Genomic DNA, 26225 nt, shown 5'->3' with positions numbered 1-26225 from the left:
AGAAACTTTCATTTATGACTAGGTCGTCCTACTACACATACTTAGTCTAGTCCAATTCTGTGCCTCTCGACTTATAGAACGAATTAACAAACTTAATCTACGATTACGGCCAATAACAAATGATTAAACGTGTCAATGCAAACATGTGATAGAAACAATTAGACAATATTATATCAACCTAATTTATCATTTTACATATATTAGATTTTGCATGGCTTCCCTAGTCCCTAGACTAAGGAAATTTAGCTACTCATGTTAAAGTGTAAACTACAAACTTTGATGTAAGAAATGATAGACATGTTTATAAAAATGATATAAACTAAATGATGAAACATAAAATGTAATATTAAACTAATGTGATATAATAAAAGTACTAATGATAAACTATGTGATAACTAAAATAGAAATGTAAACTAATAAACTAGATTTAAAATTACCGTAATGGAAATGGAATTTAGAAACTAGAACTTGCAAAGAAGAACATATGAGAACCAAATGCTTGAGTATATAAATAACCAAATGTTTGATAACCAAATGTTTAACAATATTGAAACTACAAATGAAAACTAAGAGATAATTTTTATTAAGGCTAAATGAGAGTGAAATAGTGTATGAAAGACGTAAAGAAGATATAAAGAAGACCTTCCTAATGACGGACTAAGGCCCCTATTTATAGTAAAATAGGGGCAAAATGTAAAATCCAAAGAAGTGGTCAATCCCGATCGGGGTTGCCAACCCTGATCGGGGGCGTGGGTTTCCGGCTATTCTTCTTCAACTCTTGCTTTAATGCTCCAAGGAATCCCATCAAATTTTGGCGCCGCTGCTGGGGAGGACGGTTTTATTGCGTTTAGATTTGTCGATTTCTATCTTGTTTTCTTTTGTCTTAAGGAACACTTGTTCCTTGAGACCGTTACTTATCATTTTCTAGAGATTGTTGTCTTATGCCCAGGTCTTCTCGTAGTGGAGATTTTCTTTCACCGGATTCCGAGCTCGAAAAAACCTTTAGGAGAAGACAACGTTTTTGGAAAGAAGTGAAAGAAGCCGCTTCTCCCGTGCAAGTTAAAAGTGCTAGAAAGTCTTACCTAGACGATCTAAAAGCTCTTGAAGAGGAGGAGGTTTCTAGTTCATCATCTCCACCACCACCACCATCTCCAGCTAAAAAGATGGTGAAACTTTCCGATCACTCAAAGCCCAACGCGGTCATGCTTCCGGCCGGTATCACAACTACTCAAATTACCGCGCCGGAATTCGAGATAAAGCCAGCTTTCATTAGCCTTGTGGAGAGGAAGCAATTTGGGGGGAAGTCCTTTGGAGGATCCCAATTTTCATGTGCAAACCTTTTGCGAGTATTGCTCCATGATTCGGCAAACGGGCGTCACTCAAGCTCAAATTAGGGAAATACTTTTCCCTTTCTCTTTGAAGGACAAGGCAAAGTTATGGATCAATAGCCTCGATCGCACTGCTATGGGAATCACAAATTAGGAGACATTGGCTCTTGCGTTCTATCAAAAGTTTTTTCCACCGGAGAAAACTCAAACCTTGAGGAGCCAAATCACCGGATTCCGTCAACAAGCTCTTGAGAGCTTATATGAGGCTTAGGAGAGGTACAAGGAGTTGCAAAGATAATGCCCACATCATGGGTTGGATGCTTGGTTGCTAGCTATAACATTCTACAATGGATGTTGTGCCGAGCCCCGAAGGATTCTTGAGTCCGCCAACAATGGGCGGTTTGATCAAATTGACACCGATATTGCTCATGCCACAATCGAATCTATGACGATCCATGACGCGCAATATGTCAATTCCCAAAGTGTGCCACTCAAAGGTAAAGAAGAATCCTCCGAAAATCCCGGCTTGTTAGCTCAAATTGCCTTACTCCAACAACAGTTGGTGGAACGAGATGCTAGGGATTCTCTTCAACAACTCAATGTCGTTTCTTCTACTAGCCAAATCATTGTTTGTGAAGGTTGCGGGGGTGCGGGTCATTATGCCGCTCTATGCCAAGCTATTATGGAAGAGGTATGCGCTTATCAAACTTTTAGACAAAATTCATATCCACCGGGCACATTTTCCAATACTTATAACCCGAATTCAAAATTTCACCCGAATATGTCTTGTAGAAGTAATAATGTGCTTGACCCTTAACCTCAACCCCAACCACAACAACAAAATGCGTACGTTCGTCAACAATAAAAGTATAATTCCCCACCGGGTTATCAAAGTCAAAACCAACAACAAAGACCACGTCAACAAAATTACCAACAAAATCAATGTCCGCCACAAAATGGTCAACAAAATAACCAAGGAGGAGGTAAAATTGAGGCTTTGATGGTTCAAATGCAAAGGGAATTGTTGGCTCAAATCTAAAAGAATGAGCAAGCTCAAAATGCCGCAATCAAGATGCTAGAGCAATAAGTGGCTCAACTAGCCACTTCTAGCTCTCAAAGGAAAATTGGCCAACTACCACCCCAAGGTACGCAACCACATTAGACCGTTAATTCTATTTATTTGAGAAGTGGTACAAGCTATGATGGGCCATCCATGACTTTGGATGACGAAGTGGTTATTAAAAAGCTCAAGCTTGGGGGAGATGATAAAAAGAAGGCTAGTGAAGAGCCTCCTATTAGAGACCGTGTGCCATTTTCTCATCAATTATTGATGCTTAAGAGAAAGAGCAAGCTTGATACCAAGAATGTTGAGCCCCCTATGTCCAAAGAAAGTGACGAGGTGATTGTTGAGAAAGAGGTCTCTCCTAATGCTAAGGAGGATGATGTCGTTTCTAAGAAGGTGGATGCTCCCAATGAGAAAGAGAAAGAGAAATATGTGGAGGATGCTCCTCCAAAGGTAGTTGTTCAAGTACCGTTTCCCCACCATCTCGCAAAGCACAAGGAGAAAGGTAAGTTTGGTAAGTTCTTGGAAGTTGTTAAGAATTTATAAGTCACCGTCCCATTTATAGAATTGCTTACCCAAGTCCCTTCCTACTCGAAGTTTATGAAGGAAATCCTCTCAGAGAAGCGATCCTTCAATGAGGTTGAGACCATTGCTTTCACCGAAGAGTGTAGCGCACTCTTACAAAACAAGTCTCCCCCGAAACTTAAAGACCCCGTTAGTTATTCTATTCCTTGCACTATAGGCACATATACCATTGATAAGGCCCTTTGCGACCTAGATGCTGGTGTAAGCGTCATGCCCTATTCCATTTGTGAAAAACTTAACATGGGTGCTTTAAAATGCACTAGTATTACTTTGCAAATGACGGACCGTTCTTTAAAACGACCTTTAGGTGTCTTAGAAGATGTGCCCGTCAAAGTTGGCAAGTTTTTCATACCCGTTGACTTCCTCATACTTGATATGGCCGAGGGCTCACAAACCCCAATTATATTGGGTAGGCCATTTTTACACACCGCGGGTGCGTTAATTGATGTGAAAAATGAGAGGTTGACGTTAGAAGTGGGTGATGACCGGGTTACCTTTAATAAAAATAACACCATTGAAGCTCAATGTTACAAGAGTCTTGTTATTTATTTATCACTGTGGACTCTTCTAATGCCTCTACTATACTTGGATCCTTACTGATGGATCCGTTGGAGGAAGATATTGGTGTTGTTTGTTTTGTAGGTGACGATGCTAAGGGGACTAGTGCTAAGAGTACCAAAAGGAAAGAGAAATTTTATTGGAAAAATTTCCAATGGATGCGGGATGCAAAGGAAGCTATGAAATGGAGCTCGGATGGTGGAGAGCTCAATGATGAAACTTGATCAAATAGCTTCTTACGTCGTGCGGGACGTTAAACCAGCGCTTCTTGGGAGGCAACCCAAGCTTTTAAATTGCTTCTATTTATTTTTGTTTTTAATTTTCCGCAATTTCTTGTTTTTTTCGTAGATTAGTAATAAATTACTAGACTTGAAGGTGTTTTGTTTTGTGATTTATAGGTGTAAAATGAAGAAAATGAGGATTAAAGAAGAAAATTCACGCTTCCCCCATACAAAAACCCCGTTCGGGGACGTAAGTTTCAAAAACGGGACGGAAATAGAAGAAATAGGGAAGCAAAGGTAAAAAGGAGCATTGACCGGTCAACCCCGATTGGGGTTGCCAGCCCCAATCGGGGACATGGTTCTCACTTTTCTTGGCAGCTCTTCTTTATAAGGGTAAAGGAAAACATTTATCCTATTATCTTCAAACCCGACGATACTACTACTCTCCTATCTCCCTCATTTCTTCACTTTTCTTCATCTTAAATCACAACAAAACATCATTTCCTTCATCATTTTGCAAGAATCTTTCATCATTAATCATCATCAAGTAAGTATTTCTCTCTTTTCTCTTTAATTTCATCCAATTTAATTAATTTCATCAAGTTTATCATACCCTAACTCAAATTGGGGGAAATTGATTTTATGCTTATTTTTACTAGAAATTGATTGTATTATGCTCTATTCATGTTTATAGTATGAATTAGGTAACTAATTTGTTCTATTATGTCTATTTGGATGGATTTTGGTTTGCCTTAAGATGAATGTCTTAAAATTTCAGAAAAATGGCATCAAGAAGACCTCCTACCCAAGGTGCTTCTAAGAGGAGAAGAGGTGATGCGGAATCCCCCCGGGCTGCAGAGGATGTTCAAATGGAAGAGGTACCGGAATGGCCTGATCCGCAATTTCCCGGAGTAATTTTTAATTGCAAAAAACAGTGGGATAATTGGGTCATCTTTCGCAACAAAGGAATGAAACCGACTAAGTTCATTAATCAAGCTTATTTAAACAATATTGGTATAGAAAAGAATGTTAAGACATTGTTTAAGAACCTTGGTATAAAACATTGTTACACCATGGACTATAAGACCTTTTCCGAACTCACACTTAAGTTCTTGAGCTCTTTTGAATTTCATAGGTCGAAAAAAGAAGGTTTTATACTTCATGTGACTTTTCGGTTGTTTAATAATAATCATAGATTGGACCTAGCAGATTTTGCTAACATATTCCAATTACCCCATCGAGACTTACCCATTGAATCACCCGAGTCTTACAACCCGGTTCTTACATGGAATTCCATTTCTCACTTCCCTTTTAAAGATTGGGACCATTTCCCTCAACAATACATTCACTACCACGACATTCATGTTTGGCAAAGGTTTATGGGGTGGACTTTCTTTGGGAGAAATGAGCTTCATTCGGTGAGGAAAGTTGAGGTTGAGATTTTGGGTGTCTTTCTAAATGTCAATGGTGATGATAAATGGGGGATTAACATCCCTTACCACTTTGCGGTTCATTTGACCAATCAATGTAACCCGAAAAATAGTTCAATTGTCTTAGGAAGTTTGGTTACAAAAATTGCTCAACACTTATGCCGCTTCAACCAAGAGACCACTGAATTGAGACCACTACTTATCAACAAGGAAAAAGGGGTTGGACTAGATTGTGAATACTTCCTATCTTGCAATTGGTTTAGGGATTCTCACCCTAACATGGTTTGGAAAATTGGCGTACAAGACTCCATTAGTCTACCGGAGGAGAAGAGTCAAATCAAGGCCTTAGTCCATACCAAGCCCTATCATTGGAGTGCCCCTTTTACTAGACCTATTTACCACTCGCCTTTACGAGGCAAGATACGTACCACCATTGAGCGGCGTGAGGGAGGTCAATCCTCTCAAGAACGCCATTCCACCTCTAGTTTTCATTCTCCCCCTAGTCAAGAAATGATGGATATGATGCGAGACTTACGCTTAAGTGTTAATACAATTCGTGATGACCAAAGGCTTCCATTGCATCTCATATATGATCATTTTGCTAGGCAAGGAGTAATCCAACCCGAGGGGCCACACCCTTCATTATATACTTATCTCCCGGGTGGATTTCCTCCACTTTCTCCCCCTCCTAACAATGATGCAGGTACTTTTACTACATATGCTTCCGATCCGGATTTTTGTGGTTCAGATTATGGAGTTGAGGCATTACATGGAGGATATGGAGATTTGGTGGCTATGGTGGGCATAGTAGCTATGGTTATGGTCTTGGCAGTGGCCAAAACATTGGTGTGTATGTCACTCTTCTCCAAGAGGTTGATTCTAGTGGGAGTGGTCAACAAGGTGAAGCATCTGGAAGTGGAAGTGGTAAGAAGAAGAAAGGAAGGAAGGGCTTCAATTTTTGGCCCTTTTCATGAATGATGAAGGAAGAGTCCCCCGTATACATACTAGCTTGGGGGGAGGCTAGCTAGTCTAGTAAGTTTACTTTGTTTTGTACTTTAGTTTATTTTCTCGCAACCCATTAAATATGACCTCTTGTCCTTCTTGTTTATGTGCTTTGAGCCATTTTTATGGTTTAGTTGGGTAATTTAATTGTTGGCACATTGAAGACAATAATGTCGTGTTTAGCTTGGGGGGATATTGCATTTGAATTGTAGTATGGTTTGCATGTAGAAAATTTGAAAATTCTAAGAGAAATTTGTGTGTTTTTGCTTGCTTTTGGCCTACTTTCCCTCTTATTTATCCTAATGATAACTTATAGTTAATGGTTTATTCTTTTATGATGGGATAATTGTTACATGGGGATGTCTTGACATAGTATATGGGAGATGTAAAATGAACCAAATAGGCTTGATCTTGACTATTGACAAGCTACAAAATTGGTAAGGTAGAACCTCTTTAGACCAACGCATCCATATCCGGTCTCTCTTCGGTGAGTGTAGGTGTCTCTTTATGATGTGTGTTTTATCAAAATACACAAGTATGGTCTTCATTTCATCTCTTTATAAGCATGCATTCATATGTTGTTAGCATTTTGGAGCCATTCACATGATTAAATTTGCCTTTTTAAACCCTTCACAAAATTGATCCCTAGCTACATATACAAATTGCCTACCTTGTTGAGCTAGTAGCTTTGATTAGTTGTGTTTGGATGCTCATTTGGGATTTGCTTTATTTTGAAATATCATTGTGAGCTTGGTCTTAATGCTCTTGAAGAAGAAATGAGAAAAAGAGAAGAAAAAAAAAATAAAAACGAAAGAAATGAAAAAAATGGAAAAAATGAAAAATGATGAAAAGAAAGAAAAGAAAAATGATGCGGAAAAAAAAAGGAAAAAAGAAGCATGAAATGAAAAAGGGAAGCATAATTTGAATTGAAAAAAGAAGAAGTTGTTGTAAGAAATTCTCATATTTTATTATCATCTTTTGGAGAATTTTCTTATGGTTTGCATTACAATATTGAGTTAATTTCGGGATTGAGCATCCTTACATTTAGGATAGTTGCTAGCTTAACTTAAGCTCCACATTTTCATAATTCGTTCGTTCTCCTTTCTACCCAGGCCATGTCTTTTATCCTTCTTCTTACCCATATGGCTTCTTTATCATGCTTGCATTTGAATGTTTTGGCTTGTAGTTTTGAAATGATTACCATATTAGATTGTGGGCACATTCTCATGAGTCGAAGATAGATAAGTGTTGTTCACACAAATTTCCTTTCACATACAAATGAGTTTGAGTGCATCGTGAGAGTCCATTAGTCAAAAGATCATGCAAGAGCTTAAAGGTTCGTTCAAAGTCTTCCATGCTACGCCGTCATGTAAATCTCATACATGTTTTGCATTATTCCTTATGCCCATGTTGTCTCGGGTTTTGAATCATTATGTTTAGCTTGTTTTAGGATATTGCAATTGATGAGATATGGTTTCTTGCTTGGGGACAAGCAAGGGTTTAGCTTGGGGGAGTTTGATGTGTTCATTTTATATATACTTTTACCCCTCATTTTAGCTCGGTTTTGATTACATATCATACTTTAATTAGTATATTTGTGAGCTAATATTGTGTTCTACGTGTATTATTTGTATTTGTTACATTTTGTAGGAATCTAAGCATTTAGTGGCTTTTTCATATCACATTTGCAAGCACTAGAATATATGGCTAAGTATGAAAGCTAAATGGACCATGGAAGAAATTACAAGGCCAAGCATGAAGAAATGTGAAATGTAGAATACTAATTGAATCACAAAATGAAGCCCACATTACAAGTCCACAAAATTCTACATAAGATGCTCAACTTAGGATGCTCTTTGGAAGATCTTAAGATGCTAAATATCACATTTAACCGGGTAAAATGAACATATCAGTAATGTATATGTGTTGTAGAAATCTCAGTATTGTTTAAAGATGTGAAGTGAGTCATTTGGATTGTTGGAATTTGCTTCTAAATCAGTGTTTCAGTTTTATAAGCCGCCCATTTTTTTCCAGAGTTAACGACCGAAACTTTTGATTCGCGAAATTAGATAATTCATATTGATGGCAATATTAGTTTTGTATAAATTTCTAACGAATAATTGTTGTACTTTCTACATATGTGGTCAGACTCTTGTGAGCAATCAAAAATAACAAAAATAAAAACTTGTATAATATTTTAAAGTATGTTGATAGTGAAATTTATTACAAATTCTTGTGTAGACTATAGACAGAAATCAACCGATAAAAAAAAGTTAGTGATAGGAAAAAAAAATTAGTCGTAGGTAGGAAACACTTGGTGTTTCAAAGCTCATTAAACTCATTAAACTCATTAGAAGAATTTGAGTAGGACTTAAAGATCCCTACTGCACTATATATAATCAAAAGAAGAGTTTTTCTTTAATTTATAACTAATTGTTATATGTTTTATGCGTTTGATAACATACGAATTTGACAAGGATTTGGAAACAATACAAATAGTGTTATTATTACCACCTATCAGGAGAAGGGGAGAAATATGCACTATCGAAAAGCCTTCAAAGATTGCGTTGTTTCGTTACATGTTTTATTCTCGAGCTTTGGTCATGGTCTAATTCAAACTTGAATAGATAGTTTGATCCTATGTTTCTTTTGTCATTTTTTATCAACTATCAATTAGTTTAACGTCATATATAGAAAACTGGAAGGAGTAACAAACTGCATAAACAATAAAATGACACGAGAAGAAGATAAGAATATGTGATACATTAGAAATCAAATTAGGAGCAATTAACAACTTTAAATGATACTCCAATACAAATACTTCACAACTCAATTACACTTCTTTAATATGCACTTATTTTAATTTTCCTTCTATAATTATTTTAATTGATAATTAAGTTAGATACATTTTCTTATTTCTTTTTTGTGTATGTAAATTTCTGACGTTGACGATTTAAATTGAGCTTAACTTCACTCAAGTGCATGCTACCAGTTCATACACATGTTTATAAGGTTATATGTTTATAACTTATAGGGTTATGTGAATAATTTCTTGGGTTCCATGAAATTTAGTATGTATCACGTTCACTTATTAGTTTGGGTAAACAGGGAGAACATAATTTTAAATTTATGTTTTCGAAAATACTTCATGAATGAGTTATTGTCTTTAAGGTCATGTTGTTTTTGGCTTAATTTCAGTTTCTTTTAGTTCAGTTCAGCTCTATTTAGTTCAGTTATGTTAAGCTCATCTCCTATAAGTTTAGTTCACCTTCTATATGTTAAGTACAGCTAAATTAAGTGCAAAAGAACAGAGTCTTAGAGTATTATTATATTATAATCAAAGAATATAACAAATGTTCCGGGCATCGCCATACCCGGCATTAAATCTAGTAAATATATAGTTGAGGCTTTTTTCGAGCGACATGGTAGTCTCCAACTTTTTCAAAACACTTAATTAAATTTTAAAATTAATTACTCACAATTTTTCTATTAGAATTAGAAAATAATTAATCATTTACAATTTTCCTATTAGAATTAGAAGATTATTTATTAATATTTTTTGTTTATTTATATATATGAAAATTTCGATATACTATCGAAAAAAAAAACTTAGATATATTCATAGTCTCCAATTTTATACGCATTACTCAATATGATAATTCACAACATAAAACGTCTGTAAGCTCAATTTTTTTCTAAACACTTAAAAAAATTAAAAATTAACATAAAGAATAATATAGAAATACTGTTTAATAAAAATTAACATATATATAAAAAATAATATAGAAATAGAGTTTAATAATGTAATTATCTAAACATCATATTTTAAATATTATATCTAATAACTTTATAATAGTTTCAAGTCTTTGTAATTAATCCAAGTGACTTACTTTTTTTTAGTACTAACTACTCTCGAGAATGCAAATGAATTCCATAACAATTCTCTCATTCTAAAAATTTTCTTAAATGACCTGATTGCTTTCTATGACAAGCTGAAATTTATCATTATACGATCCATTCATTGTGTATTTTATGATTATAAGAGCAAGCATGCCCATTTTATTTCATCATAATAATTTCTCGACCCTCGCTGAAATTTTGCTATAATTGCGTATTTGCCAATATCATTCTAACATCTAGATCCGCACGACTTCCCGGGATGTCCAACCTCTACTACACACGTAGTAATATACTTTATATTAAACAATAGTTTTTATAAGGATGTTTGCTTCAAAGGTACACAATAAGTTAGTTTAGAAAAAAAGTTTGACATAGAATATATTAATCAAATGTAAAAGAAATGATTGGGACGGAGATAGACCTGGCAAACGAGCCAACCGGGTCAGGTTCGGGTCGTGACAGTTCAGGTTTTCAAAAATCTACATAGTATAAAAGCCGAATTTTTTCTTGGCTTTTTATTGGCTGATGAGATTCAGAAAATTGGAAGCATGTGGGTCCCCCCATATTTTATACACCAATTAATTACCCTCTCTCCCCTCCTCTCCTCTCCTTAATTCTTTAAATGTCTCCTTAATTCTTCAAATGTCGATTCTTAATTTTAAATGTTCTTTTAATTGAACTTTATATTATATGATGTATTATAAGATATGATATGGTGATATTATATGATATGTGATTATATAATATATGATATCTAACATCTCAACTCTTGCTCCTATTTAATTAGTGATTTACACAAAATCTTCCATTATATGTGAGTAGTATGTATTATAATCAAATGGGAAGAACATAGAAATGCAGAGGGAATAATACAATATGAACATCCAAAAAATTACAAATTCCTAATACATTATGCACATTCAAAAATTACAAAACATTACAAAATAATCAATTCAAAGCTTCAAATTACAAATTACTCAAAGTTCTATATTCCAGAATTAAGCTTCTTCCTCACTTCTTCCTGTAAGGTATCCCTTCCAAAAGGCATGACACGAAAATATACATCTTAATATACAAATATTTAGTTTTATACAAATATTGATAACAAAAATCATGCATTTATAACATTTTAATACAACAATATTTAGTAATTAATAAAAATCCACAAAACTCATCAGATTAATGAACGTCCTTAATCATAGTTGTATAAAAAAGCAACAATTTCCACAATATATATTTTCGATACATATATTAAAAAAATCACCAAATTTTAAATCAGGAAATAATTTTATAGAAATTTAAAATCATCAAATCTATGAAATTACTATTAGAAACATAATAAAAAAAAAAATTTAAAATTAAGTAGATCTATGATACTCCGTATTAAATAATAACTCAGTAATAATTTTTTTAAGAAGATCAACTTAAAAAAAAACCAATAATCATCAGGTAAATGATATTTACTAAAATTTTTATAGAAAATTAAAAATAATCGAACTAAACGAATAAAAACGAGAAAAGTAATTTAAGAAATTTAAAAATAATTTAACAAGTTAAAAATAATTAAACCCGAATGGTGATAATTATGATGCATGCAAGTAAAAAATGAAAGAAATCGGACCTCTAAAAAGCTATCAATCAATGTGTCATCTTTAATGGGGATCTAACTAAGAAACCAAGCTAGAATCGTGAGAGGCAGAAATCTTGCTTGCGATGGTGATGAAGATTGAAGATTTAGAGTGAGTTAAACGGTGATAAGAGGATGAGATGAGAAAGGGCGAGGTTAAACGAGATTATAAAAGAGAGGAGAGGATGATTCGAGGTTCATTATTAATGAAATAAGACGAGGAGATGCGGCGGCGGTATTGTTGTCAACTGGAAAACTAAGATATGAGAAAGAGTAATGAGAAGGGAGGGAGGGAGGTCAGACGATAGGTGTTATAAAATGGAGGGGTAGGGTTTGTTGATGGCTTATTTAATTTATGTGGGGAAATGGGTAATGTTGCTAATTGTGGTATCTTATGGGTCGGGTGCTTGCATATTTTCTCTTTTCGAATTATGAAACTAATGTTTGCTCGGCCCAATGCCCATATATTGATCATTCATGAAAATTCGATAATGTAAGTTATGTAACCTAATTCATATTATGACGATATATTTTGATTATATAGTCCCCATATCTGTTTGTTATTTCGTTTGTCTAATATATATTAGTACTAAAATTTCACCACACATGACATTGACGCTTAAATGTGTGTGTATTATATTTTGAAATATATGTTTTAAATTATTAAATTAGACGTTTATAATACGGTATACTTTTAATTACATGTACAAACAATTGTCCTCCATTATTCGATCTCAATAATCGTACACTTTCTAACATAATTTGTATGGAATAAGTGGTAGTGATTAGTAACTTAAATTATATGTTGATTTTTCAATTGTAGTCTTTTTATATTGTAACAATATTGAACATTTAATCACGTTGATTTATATACTCCTGTATCAAATGATAGCGCATCTTATTATAACCCGTGCATTTTTTTGCACGGGCTTAAAACTATTTAAGATTAGTGGACTCTTTTTACTGTCACCGCATTGCAAATTTAATCACACTCATTTATATGCTTCTTTATATAATGATAGCAATTGGTATTACGACTCGTGTATTTTTTGCACGGGTTTAAAACTAGTTTGGTTTGAAATGTGGGACGGGCTGGGTAAGTGGGGGAGTTAGGGGGGCTTGCAGGGGCGAGGCCGGTTGGAAATTTCATTGTTTTAGTTAAAATTTTCCAACATTTTTCGAGTTTACCTTAAACCATTACTCGTTCGCCCCTACTGAGATTTTTCACTCCCGCTGGGGTTAATTGTTGGCTCCACCACTAGGTCGGGTTGTTTCAGGTTCAGGTCATTTTCGCATAGGTTATTATCACACTATTTAGGGATAGCAGTCAGTTCCAACAATAAACATTATAACCCCCGTTTTTTCCTCATTTTCAAAATTGAAATCAAATAATTTAAAAAAATTAAATTATACTCCCTCCATTATTCTTTCTATGTCGTTTTAGGTAATTGATAAATTTACTCTTTATATGTCGTTTTGCATTTTCTATGCACTCTCTTTTATAGTGGGATTGCAAATTAATTATTTATTGCCTAATTAATGTTATAAATACATTTAATATACTTTCTTAATATTTGTGTTTCTTCAATAATGAATAATGACGGGAGTATTTAATGTTTCAACAATATTCATTAGTCACCACTAACCATGGTTATATTGACCTAATAATAAAAATTTAGTTATTTTACTAAATATTTTATTACTAAATGATTAATATGTAGATTAAAAAAACATTTGAAAGATGTGCACGCACATAAAAAATCAAAGGACCGAATAAAATCAAACCAACACCGATCCACAGAAGTATGGGAAAAATCAACAAGACCCACAACGCAACTTATAAAGATGGGTCTCCAATATTGTAAAGAGACATCAAATTTTTTTTTTTCATTTTGCCTAGGTCTCTCATTTTGCCTAGAGTGCCCGCCCTTGCGGGTTTTCACTCTAGCTTATCATTTTTTTTAACTCACACTACTCTCAGTGGCACGCACTCGATTCTTCATTTTACCCAGAGCGCCCTTTTGGATTTTCACTCCGTCCTCGGCCACATCCCAATCTTGCCTAGGCGCCCTCTCGGGTTTTCACCTAGCCGGGATTCATTCTTTTTCTTTTATTTTTCTTTTTCACCTTTTTTTCATTTTTCAAATTTTTTTTTTGTTTTTTTTTGGAATGGAAATAACTGAAATAAAGCACACCACACAAGTACAATGAATTACAATCGGAACGATTCTCCTCTCCACACTTGAATTAAACATTGTCCTCAATGTTGCATAGGACACAATAAAAAATAAAGGAGAAAACACACCTCATTAAAGGGAACATCATGCGACTTCACTAGTACATCCATTCTTCAGCAAACCACATAAACATGTCAACCACTCACCACACCTCCTCCCCACACTTTGCCATTAGCATCCACCATAAAGCACAAGAACAACATGGCCAACAAAACAAGAGTAATCAAAGAACACTAACGCCCCTTATTACTCCAAACCTAACCAAAGACCAAATGAAGTAACACAAAACAAGCTCAATTGGTGTGTCCTAGTCTCCTCTACTCCAACTCACAAGTCCATCCAATCGCAATAAGAAGGTGCCCACAACATCACACCGCCATTTCTCCTAACCTTAACCACTAACCTACCCAGCCACCCTTCTATGTCGTCCTTCTTATGACGCCACTCCATAAAATAAGCAATTAATTCTTGAGGTGTTGTCCGATTTATTTTTTTCCTCTCAATTTTTTTGATTTTTTTTTCTGGATTTTTGTTTTTTTTTGTTTTTTGTTTTTTTGCAAAAATAACAATCAACGGGTTGCCTCCCAGGAGCGCTTTTATTTAACATCGTTGGCTCGACATCTCGCGTAATGGTAAAACCACACGACTTAAGCTGAGATAGAAAGCTTACCGTAACTCACCAATTGACCATGGAGAATGAGTGAAATGTCAAGTCATGTGCAGAACAATTTAATGCCCTTAGTAACCTATCAAACATGTTAGCCCACAAAAACGAGAAGTGAGAATAATATTTTAAGAGGAGTCGAAGCCATACATGTACAAAAGAGGTATAAACATTTAACAAATAATTTTCTTTACCTCTATATTGTTCAAAATTAGCTGTCATGTCACGATATGGCTCCTTATATGATGAGGTTGATATAGGGATAGTCAAGTAAGGAATGAGGATAATATAAAAATTTTGAAGGACTAACACAGATTGAGTCTCAAAAGGTGGAATGGGTGATTCCTTCTTGTGAATATAAGACTCATTAACTACCTTGTCCTCTCCTCCCCCCACCTTTTTATCAAACTCCATGCTAATGAATTCAACAAGTGTAGGAAGGTCATCTTTCATATTATTAAAAACAAGTATCTCCTCTTCTTCCACCCCGCTCACTATGGTCTCATCACATGACACAAACAACCCCTCTTTCTCATGCTAAACAATCACATTTGAAAAATCATCAACGATCGAAACATTACTCAAATCACTTTGCATCAATGAATTATCAACATGTGTCATCTCAATATTAGTGCAAGATGAGTCAACAAGCATAGAAACAGGGGAAGGGAGTGAAGAATGTATCACACCATATTCATCCTCCGCATCATCCCAAAAACCATCATCATCACTGTCAACATCACACTCTTTATAAGAGTGCTTCACTTCACGTTCAAGGGGAAGGGGGTCATGAAACTTATCAACATTCTCAGTTTGCCATTTAATATAATAAGAATCAAGTTCTTCTTGTGTCATAGACATATCAAAGTAGTTAGTCACTTGTTCAACACGGTCCTCTAAATCTTGATTAACTAAGTTAGTCTCACATGGAAAAGGTATAACATTAGCACAAGAAGAATTCACATCAGCCATTAAAGCACGTATCATGTCTTCAGTAGACATAGGTGAGTTATCATGATAATTCAAAGCACCAGAATAGAGAGGCTCGGGTTGTATAGGAAGTGAATTGTATCGCTCCCATTCTTCAGTGTCATGAGCCAAATATTGAAAAAGTTCCCACTTTTACTCATAGCTCAACCCATTAATGAAATTTCCTCCACTCAAAGAATTCACATGACCAAGAGTCTCCTTATTCAAACCATTATAAATTACATGACAAAGCTCCCATGTTTGATAAGGATGACGACATCTTATAACATATTCATGCAGTCTATTGAAATATTTATAAAACAGTTCATGCTCATATTGGGGAAAATATTTACTAGCCATCTATCTATCAAGTAAACTAATACGAAACTAACTAACTAAAACTCTCTACACTAATACACAAAAATTAAACTATTGCCTTCCCCGGCAACGGCGCCAAATTTGACGGGCTGAAAGTCGTATGCCTATCAAATGTAAATTTATAATCACTTACTTACTAAACTACTAAAACAGTAATATAGCGAAAGTAAGGGTCGAACCCACAAGGAAGGACTAAGTCAATTAAAGTGTCTAAGAGTATAGAGTAAAGTAACCAGTTTAGGGGGGGGAGATTGATTTGTTTGATTTATTAAAGAACTAAGGGGTCGTTTGGTTCAACAAGTCGGAATGGAATGAAATGGAATTTGATAGTAGGGTGGTATGGAGTTCTAAATCCATACTTATCTAATGTTGTTTGGTTCACCACAAATTATAAAGAGGAGAAATGGAGTTTGAATCCAAGGGGAGAGGGTGGGTATGGGATTCCAAGGGGTTGGGGTGGAGTTAGAATCCATTGGGTATCTAACTCCATTCCAAATCACCCTAACCAAACAATGGAATGGATCTAATCCATTCCATTCCATTCCAATATACCCAACCAAACACCCCCTAAGACTAAGCAAATAATAAAATAGATGAATTCAAATGGTTTAAAAGGTCTTAGCCCCAAGTATATATCCACACTCAATAGCAATTGATCATTGTAAGACGATTTCAATTACTAATCTTGATTACTCTATCGTGAATGTAAAATTCCAATTCTCCTTACGAATAGTCGATTAAAACGAATCCCGTTCTTAATCAACCCTAACGATTAAACAACCCTAACAATCCAGCTCAAGGTTTAATTCAACAACAGCAATATAATTTAGAGAATTCGATAGAGAATAAATAGCGCATACAATCCAGTTGCACTTTAGATATTTATGTGAATCGCTTCTAAGTACTAATATCAACGTATCCCGTTCAATACTAATTCTTAGATGTTAGTAGTGTAAAGTTAATCAATAAATCCTATTCAATTAACAATACTAACAATAGAATGAAAAAATCGACTACTAGTTGCGCACCTAGCAATTATCAATCAACATTCATATAATTAAGAGCTAAGCAATTCACAATAATCAAGAAGAGAAATTAAAACATTCAAACTCACAACCGGATTAGAGTGCTTCAATCGCTTGAATCCAAGATGAAAGGTTAGTTACACATAGTCTTGAAAATAACAATAGGGTTTTGTTTCTCTCAAAGCTGCGTAAGTTCTTTCTAAAACAAAAATAATAAGTTATATAGTAATAAGGTAAAATAACTAGATTAGGAAATAAAGTACTACTAATAATAATAATAATCGGAATAAATCGAGTAAAATAAAGAAACAAAACACGAGTCTTTACTATCACGCAAAGCTGGACGCAGACACAGCAAGCACACGCTCCAGTCGCGCCTTGGTCGCACCTCGGTCGCGCCTCGGTCGCGCTCATGTTGAATGCGGTCGTCGCGATAATAGCTGCTGCCGCGTCTTAACTTTTGATTTATGCGCGCTCAATTAGTGCACCTTAAGCGCACGTCTCAGATATCTTCATAGGTATCCGGGCCCATCTCTCCTCGGACTTGGACTCTGTCTTTGTCACACAAAACCGACCCACAAGCTCTTCTTCATCGTTTCCAAGCTTCATCTTCAATATTTGGATCCAAGTTCCGCCAACATTACAACTTCAAACATTGTACCATTATTATTCATTAAGGACCGCCTTTATCACTTGAACTTCACTAATTCGACCCTCTTAATACATACTAAAACCCTCTCATCAAGTATTTAATGTTTCAACAATATTCATTAGTCACCACTAACCATGGTTATATTGTAACACCCCAAGTTATTGAGAGTAAGGTTGTCCCACATCGGGAAATTGAGGAGGTTGTGATATGTTTATAAGGGATTCCACCCACCACTTAGTAACAAGGCCTTGTGCTTTTGGGCTTAAGTGAGGACAAGTAATGGGCCCAAAGGTACATATCCCATCTTATTGGGTTGTGTTACAACCGCGGTGGGTCGGGTTGTTATAATGACCTAATAATAAAAATGTAGTTATTTTACTAAATATTTTATTACTAAATGATTAATATGTAGATTAAAAAAAACATTTGAAAGATGTGCACGCACATAAAAAATATTTGGCGAAAGATCGGTGTCGCTAATAGAAATAGAATGATTTTCAATTCTAAAATCAAATTCACACAAAGATAACATAGCGATACGTAATATATATAAAAAGAAAACATAATCAATCAAAAAATTTGGTGAAACCAATATTATTTATTAGTAGTTTGCACAAATAGTTACACAACACAAGTAAAGTACTATGTTTCGTATCGATAGTATAGTTTAGGAAAATAATATCATAGGCCATATCATATATCTCATATTAGTTCATCTTCGACTCTTTTGCGTAATAAAGACATGAAACAAGTAAAAAAATAACGTAAATAGATACAAATTATAATGCTTTTGATGGGATCTCTCAAAATAATCATATAGTATGAAAAAAGATAAATAGATGTAAAACAAATATAGGTTAATCATCATCTTTATCATCTTTTCACATACCCTACATTATCAAATGAGGTCTTTACCTCAAGTTGTTGCTTTTTTATTACTGTAAGTTGATTTCTTCCAATTTGACAAAACTTCATTAGGTTTCGATTCAAATTAGGCCTTCATGACCACTTGGACGGATTTTTCTCTCCCCGTTTGTGAATAAATGTTTTCTTAATTACGTTTCTTTACCTGTTGACGCGCGTTTACGTGTTCAATTTGTGAAGCCAATTGGATTTTTTTATTTGGTTTGATCAATTAGAAAAATATCTTAAAAATATTATCAAACGACATTTTTAAGGAAATTTTAACATAAACACTTTCAACTTTACACTACCTTTTCATAATTATTCCAAGTTTTAACAACCCACGCGATTGCACGGGACATAAGGTCAACTTCAACTAGAATGGCAAGTAATACACTCAAAAGGGGTCTCTAAATGATCTCGGGCAATCCAACTAATACACACCAAAAGAGCATACGACTACATTCATTTTGTGCCATGGGGAATCAAGAGTGGCGTAATAGTTTGGGTTAACAGGCGTTTGAAGTCAGGTTTTAAGAGTGTTGGCAATAGACCAAGAAGAGCAAATAAAATGAATAGAAGAAAGTTACTGCGGGTCCAAGGGGTTTAACATCGAGTTGACCAAAATCACCAAAAGATTAAGGAGAAAAGATCAGAGTAAATCAGGACGAGTTGAAGTGATTAAGGTTTCAAAAGAGTCTAGGATGAAGGTCAAATTAAAGGATTAGAAGGTAAGTAGAAGCTGACAGAACGAGGGACGAACCCACTCAATGTGGATGATGCTCTTACAATAATGGTGACACATGCTAAAGAAGGCGAAACATGCATAACCTCGAGAGGAGAAACTAACATTATGTGAGAGTATACCCCACCAAGCAAGCTACAAGAAAAGAAAATTACGATGCTTGGTACATGTGGAACATAATCATTTAAGGTTAGCTATGAATAGAAGGGTAAGGTGAGGGTTAGAGCACTCTTTAGAATAAGAGAAGTCTAAGGAGAAACTTTTAATGTAACGCCAATAGTTGATATAACAGTCACAATAAGGTTAAAAAGAAATTGAGTAACAAGATATTTTGATGATGAAAAAAGAGCACATTAAACTCATTGTCAGAAACGTTTCAAGAGACATTGACAATAATAAAGATATGAAACACATGGTTGAGATGGGAGGATAGGTTCAAAAAGAAGGGATCTAAGAGGTTTAAGGGTATACTGCATGACTGCATTGTCTATATTAATCGTTTATCATACTTTAAATTCAAAGATCAAAAGAGAGGAGGCGTATAGCCGTATACATGTTGTATGTAACACATACAATGTTAAACGAATTAAAATACAAATGGATTGTCATTTTTTGTTTTGTTTTACCAATTAAACCTCTCCAAATTACTATCTAAGGGAAAAAATGTGCTATCTATTAAATGTCGATTAGTTTAACATTAACTACTATCTAAGCAATATTTATTGTTAATCAAATATGTTAGCATTAAAGTTGATCTATAGTCCCCTTTACACAATAAAGGCTAAAATATCCTTGCGCATTTTATATTTATTCAGACAATTATTTTAGAATCCGTGCAACGCACGGGCATCACCCTAGTAATTTATAAAAGGTGGATATTACTATGCATATGAGTGAATATTTCAAAATTAACATGAATGTACGGTGGATCATGATAAGTCGTTGGTTGAAATAGGTGTAGCCATGTAAAGTATTCCATGAGTTAGATAATAGTAATGTCAGTACTCAGTGACAACATAAAAACTTTAGACATTGTAACATACGCAATTCAAAGACTTCATCTGGCAACAAAGTAAATCATTTGAGCACGATGACCCTAATGCATAGTAGTAATTTGTATCAAAGGAAGTAAAGCAAGCAGCTGCAAGATATAGTAACCAGTAAAGTCCTTGACTAGGGGAGTTCGTGATTTAGGTTTGAGATTGGTCATCATCAGAATTCAAAACTGCCCTTGTCATTCCCTTTACAACAAAAAGGAAGTTCAGCAAAAAAATCTAACCTTTTGCGTTGGATCTCCAACTTTCCGTAAGGTAATGAACTCTCCACATCGCAAGGCTCCTACGGAAAACTCTGCCTGGAAATCGAGTGGTGTTTCACATTAGACATACTTAATTACCGACATGTTATGACCAAAGCATAGCAATGGCTCAAATCGCCGAGAAGGTGTAGCCATGTGTTGACATCCAGCTGTGTATGACAGTCGTCAATTCTGTGTCTATATTGCTGCTCTCCGTCTCTGACTCAGAGCCGACCAGACTAACAATCCTCGATTTTGAATCTGACGACATAAAAGTCTTGATAAAGCGATGAAACTCGTCTTTACTATCCAGTACCATAGTAAAGTTAGGGTGACTTACTACGCTTACACGTTCCAGACTTGAACACATTGGAAAAGATTGCAAAATCGGGCAATCAGCTATCGAAAGAATTTTTAGTTGAGCAAAACAGGGGACTGGTACTGATATTAGCAGATGCGTATTTTGCACCACTGACCCTGATCTTGGCCACCACCCTTTCAACTTGGGCAAGTCTCTTATATCCAGTTCTTCAAGGCATGGAAACGATGATAATCCTTCATCCAAGTCGAGTATTTCTGGCTTGACATTCAACACGTATTCCACGCTGGGCAAATTTTTAAGTTTGAGAACCTTAAGGTGAGGCAATTCCTCCAGTGTAGTCAAGCATTGCAACATGACACAATCAGAAATACGTAAACTGACAAGGCTACGGAGATGAAATAAAACCGGGTTATCTTCCCTCCTCAGCCATTTCGGCAATATCTCCCCATTATACCCTTCCAACAACAACCCCTTGAGATCACGGTGTGGCTTCAGAGTCTCTTCCAACAACGATTGCTCACACGCTATGTTTTTGTATGCTATATCTTGTTTATGGTGAAAGTTTTGGCGCTCTCTTCCTGTAAACGTAAAATGAATTACTTTTAGGCGTTCCTTGTTGATTAGATAACCTCCGCCGTGGTCTTCCTTGACAAAGTTTGCAATATCACGGATCCCAATACGGACTTCAAGAAAACCTTTGAGATTACTCATGGATCGCAGGACTTCCAGCTCCTCAAAACACTGCTTCCATTCTAAACTTTTCTGTCCCACCACAAATAGACCCAATGTGTGCAGGTGGGTTAAGGAACCCATGCCAGAAGGCATATGACTCAACTTTTTGCAATTCGTTAGGTTTAAGGTGCTTAGGTCAAGTAGCTTGCTCACATCTCTTGGCAATTCTCGTAAACTCGAGCAGTTAGATAAATCTAAAGTCTGCAAATTAACGAGCTTAGTGATTGAATCACAAAGCTTATTCAACCTCTCACACCAGGAGAGATTTAACCACCTTAAATGAAACAATTTACTGATTGATTCTGGTAATGTTTCAATATCTAACCTCCTCAGATCTAACGACCTTAAGCACATCCAATTCGCTAGTGAAATACCCACTAGTAACGGGTCAGAACTACTATGAACTTGTACGCAAGTACGGATGCGAGTAACCTGAGTTTTATCAATGGTCCCTTGTGAACAAAAACCAATGAAAAGAGAGAGATGCCGAACTTTGTTATGCGCAATGAGGGAGTCAGAGCTTAATCTACAAAAATCTTTTCCTGCTTATCTAGTTGGTATGGTGCAAAAGCTAGTTGGTATGGTGCAAAAGCTAGTTTAACAAAGTCATCATCAAGATTATCTAGTTGGTATGGTGCAAAAGCTATACTTTGAAACAAACGCCATGACTCGACTTCCAACAAACCTTGTAACTCATGCACTCTAACACCTCCTATGATTTTAGATGTTTCCTTTGAGCATGTGGTTACTACTATACGACTCCCACATGCCCCTACCCTCACAATATTTTCAATCGCACGCCATTTATCGTAACTTTTAGTCGAAACATCATCTAACACAAACAAATATTTTTTCCCGCCGAGTTGTTCCATAATTTGTAAGCTCAAACATCATCTAAAACGAGAAAGGAATGATGATAGTAATGTTTTGGGTCGATCTAAGAGAGTGATTTTATCACCCTCGTGTCTTTTAATATGGGTCTTTAAGTGTGCTTTTCCTAGTATTTGGTAATCGGTTATGATATGGTAACTTGTGCATTCTACCTCGGTTTTACAATTGATTTTGATGCACGGAACCCGAGGGTCAAAGAGAACCTTTCAACGGTCAAGACAAAGCACAAGCGGCTCATATATATGTGGCCTAAGATCCAGCTAGGAGAAGTGAGGAGTGAAGATTAGAAGAAATGAGAACAAGTGAAGAGGTCAAAGTTCTTGGAAATTAGAAGGCTAAAAGTGCGAGCCAAGGCGCAGGCTGCGCAAACATGGGGCGCAGCTGCGCACGATTGCGCAGGTAACAAGGTTTTTGGCGCAGGCTGCGCAGCTCTGTTTTACGGGGCCTTCTAATCTTCTTTTGGGCTTCTTAAGTGGAAGTCTTTTTAGGTTTTCGTGAAGCCATATATATATCAAAGAGTTTGAAGACCTGAAAAGATATATACAACATCATATCATCTCATCTAATCTCATCATCTAGGGTTAGAATCTTGTAATAATTTAGAAGACTTTTTCATTCAAGTTGTAATCTTTCCTTGTTATTTTGGATTTTTGAATACTATGGAAGGCTAAATCCTTCCTTGGTTGGTGTAATCCGTTTCAAGTCTTCGACTTTATCATTGTATTGACTCTCTACTCTCTAATCTTTCATTTATTTCAATTTCTAAGTTTGAATGCCATGATGAATGTTTTGTTGTGAGAATTGATCACTCTTGCCTCTTTAATGTTCATCTATTGCTTGTTGTTGCAAAGTTCCTTGTTTTTGTGATAACTTGTTGAAGCATCTCATAATTATTGTTATCTTGGCTTAGAGTATCAATACTTGTGAGTAGAAGTTGTTTATATCATTGGGTTTGTTGGCTTAGACATGCTCTTTTGATATCCCATTTACTTTCCTCTTGGTTGTGTTCTTCATGCTCTTGGCTATAATTCTTACATGGCTTAGTGTTGGAAATTGTAGTTTAAGTAGGATTATCATTTGTTAGGACATATTTGTTGATGATGACATGCCCAATTTAATCGTGTTTCTAAGTGTACCATTTCAGGAATAATGCACCCTCCTCAAGCAAGAATTAATCAATGTCAAAGTCAAGAATGGTTGATAATTTGCTACCCAAGATTTAGAGTCAATTGTATCATCTAATGTACAAGTTAGGGAGTAGAGTATTTAAACGCAACAACAGTCAAGACTACTGTTACTCTTGCAAGTAACAATAGCCCGAATCACACCTTGGTCCGTAACACTTGAAACTCGGTTTCACTTTTCGAAAATCCTTTTTATCACTTTAAATAGCTTGGATTTAAATGATAACTTTCAGATTTCTTTTTAAGAGTTGGGTTTCTAGAAAAGAGGTTTAGCTAATTATCAATTCAAATTGTTTCCTCTTTGTGCCAATTTGACTCCTTGGTCTTTTGTAAAAGAAGGAATGCTTTTTTGCCATTTTGGTGAAAACTTGTCACCTTGTGACTTGTTTCCCACCCTTTGTTTTCTGAAAAATCAAAGGCTTCTTTTGGATAATTACAAACCTTCTCTTCTTCTTTTGCCTTTTGAAAGAGTACCTTCTTTTGTGTAAGTTTGGGAAAGAGTTGGTCTTCATCACATGTGAAGACCTTTGACTCATAAACCCTAGCTTGCCTCCTCTTGTGTGCCTCCTCTATAAAAGGAACCCTTATCTTCACTTTGAAAGCAAGACTTTTCAGAGAAATCAAAAGTATTTTTTGCAAAATCAGTTTTTAAGAACTCGAAATTTGCTTTGCAAAAATCTTCTAAGTCTTCAATTGTGTCAGTCGAAATCACTGTTACTTCACAGTGTTGTACTCTCTCATCTAGAAATCGTTTGTATCAATAAGTTGTCCTTCTCAATTATTTTTAAGAATCAGTCTAAGGAAACTTGGTTTGAAAACATTCTAGTTAGAGTGTAGAGTTTGCAAAATAGTTTTCAAGTTTTCAAATCGTTTTGATATTTTGCAAAGCTTTCAAAGTCTTCAAGTGTTACAGTCATAACAACTGTTGCTTTAAATATTAAACTCTCTCACTTATGAACTGTTTAATCTTGTAAGTTGTACATATCAATTCTTGTTAAAGAATCAGTCCGTGGAAACTTGATCCTTGTAAACGTTATAAGTTAGAGTGTTGAGTTCTAGGACGGAGTAGTCCTTTAACTCTTGTGGTAACCGGAGTAGGTTGTGAGTTGTTGAGTTCTAGGACGGAGTAGACCTTTAACTCTTGTGGCAACCGGAGTAGGTTGTGAGTTGTTGAGTTCTAGGACGGAGTAGTCCTTGAACTTATGTGGCAACCGGAGTAGGTTGCGAGTTCTTTTTATTGTACGGGTTTTTAGTAGTCGGAGTAGATCACTAAATCAATCAATAAAAAGTAGACTAGACGTAGGCACTTGAGTTCTTGCCGAACCAATTCAAAAATCTCTTGTTTGATCTTCGTTTACTTTTAATTCCGCTGCAATTTATTTTATTTGTTCTTCATTCACGTTTTAGCTAGCAATAGTCCTGAATACTGTTACTTCTGGTCTGTAGCTTTTACTTCACTTGCTAAGACAAACAAGTAACAGTCAGAACAACTGTCGCTTCTTGACTTTAACAACTTACTTTGGAATCGTGATACACTCTTAATCATTCAATTTATTTGATGTATCCATTTAACATTCATATTGTCAATCAACTTACTTTAAAACAATAAAGATTAAGTTGAGATTTTCAGTTAAACTCATTCATTGTTCTTAAGCACAACAGTCTGCGATACTGTCGGTTTGGTCTGTTGCTTACAACATTTGCAAAGCCAACCAGTAACAGTCTGTCTCACTGTTGCTCTAGTCAGTACCTAATTCACCCCCTCCCCCTCTTAGGTACTTAGAATCCATAAACTCTTCAATTGGTATCAGAGCCTTGTGCTCTTGATCTAGGCTAATCGCCTTAGAGTTTGATTCTTGGGTAATGGATTCCGAGAAACACTCCAAGATCCCGGTCTTTACCGGTGCGAATTTTGGATGGTGGAAACTCGAAATGGAACATTACATCAAAAGTATCGATTATCAATGTTGGAATATCATCCAAAATGGACCTCTTGTTATTGAAGAAACCGATATGCTAACCGGTTTCACCAAAACTAAAGAGGAAAGAAATTACAATGAAGACGACTTTAAACTTGCCGAAAAAAACTCCAAAGCAATGTCGATTCTTCAACGTTGTGTTGGTGAGGGGGAAGTTAGTCGAATCTCTGGATGTCCTACGGCAAAATCTATTTGGGACTCTCTTGTACTTGCTTATGAGGGGACTTCCCAAGTTAGAAAACACCGTATTGACCTTCTCATGCAACAATATGAGATGTTTAGAATGTCAAAGGACGAGTCCATAAATAGCTTTTCTTCACGTTTTTCTTGTATTATTAATGAGCTAAAAAGTCTAGGAAGGAATTTCGAGTCCGAGGACATCATTCGGAAAATCCTTCGTAGTCTCACCTCTAAGTGGCAACCCAAAGTTACCGCTATAGAGGAAGCCAAAGATTTGTCAACCCTATCTCCTCATGAACTAATGGGATCACTAATGGCTCACGAGTTCAATCTCGACAAGCATTCTAGTGAGT

General features: G+C 35.6%; 1 non-coding gene across 1 annotated transcript; it reads right to left on the bottom strand.

Annotated features, from left to right (window-relative positions):
* Positions 1 to 1535: 1535 nt before the first annotated feature.
* Positions 1536 to 1643, bottom strand: LOC141624138 (small nucleolar RNA R71). The gene has a single exon (XR_012533949.1). It is a non-coding gene; the product is annotated as a small nucleolar RNA R71 (small nucleolar RNA).
* Between the last annotated feature and the right edge of the window lie 24582 nt (positions 1644 to 26225).

Source organism: Silene latifolia, chromosome X (assembly GCF_048544455.1).
Source record: "Silene latifolia isolate original U9 population chromosome X, ASM4854445v1, whole genome shotgun sequence".
In the NCBI taxonomy this organism is placed as follows: domain Eukaryota; kingdom Viridiplantae; phylum Streptophyta; class Magnoliopsida; order Caryophyllales; family Caryophyllaceae; genus Silene; species Silene latifolia.
Note: the sequence above shows the minus strand (reverse complement) of the source record. Positions and strands in the feature narration are given on the sequence as shown.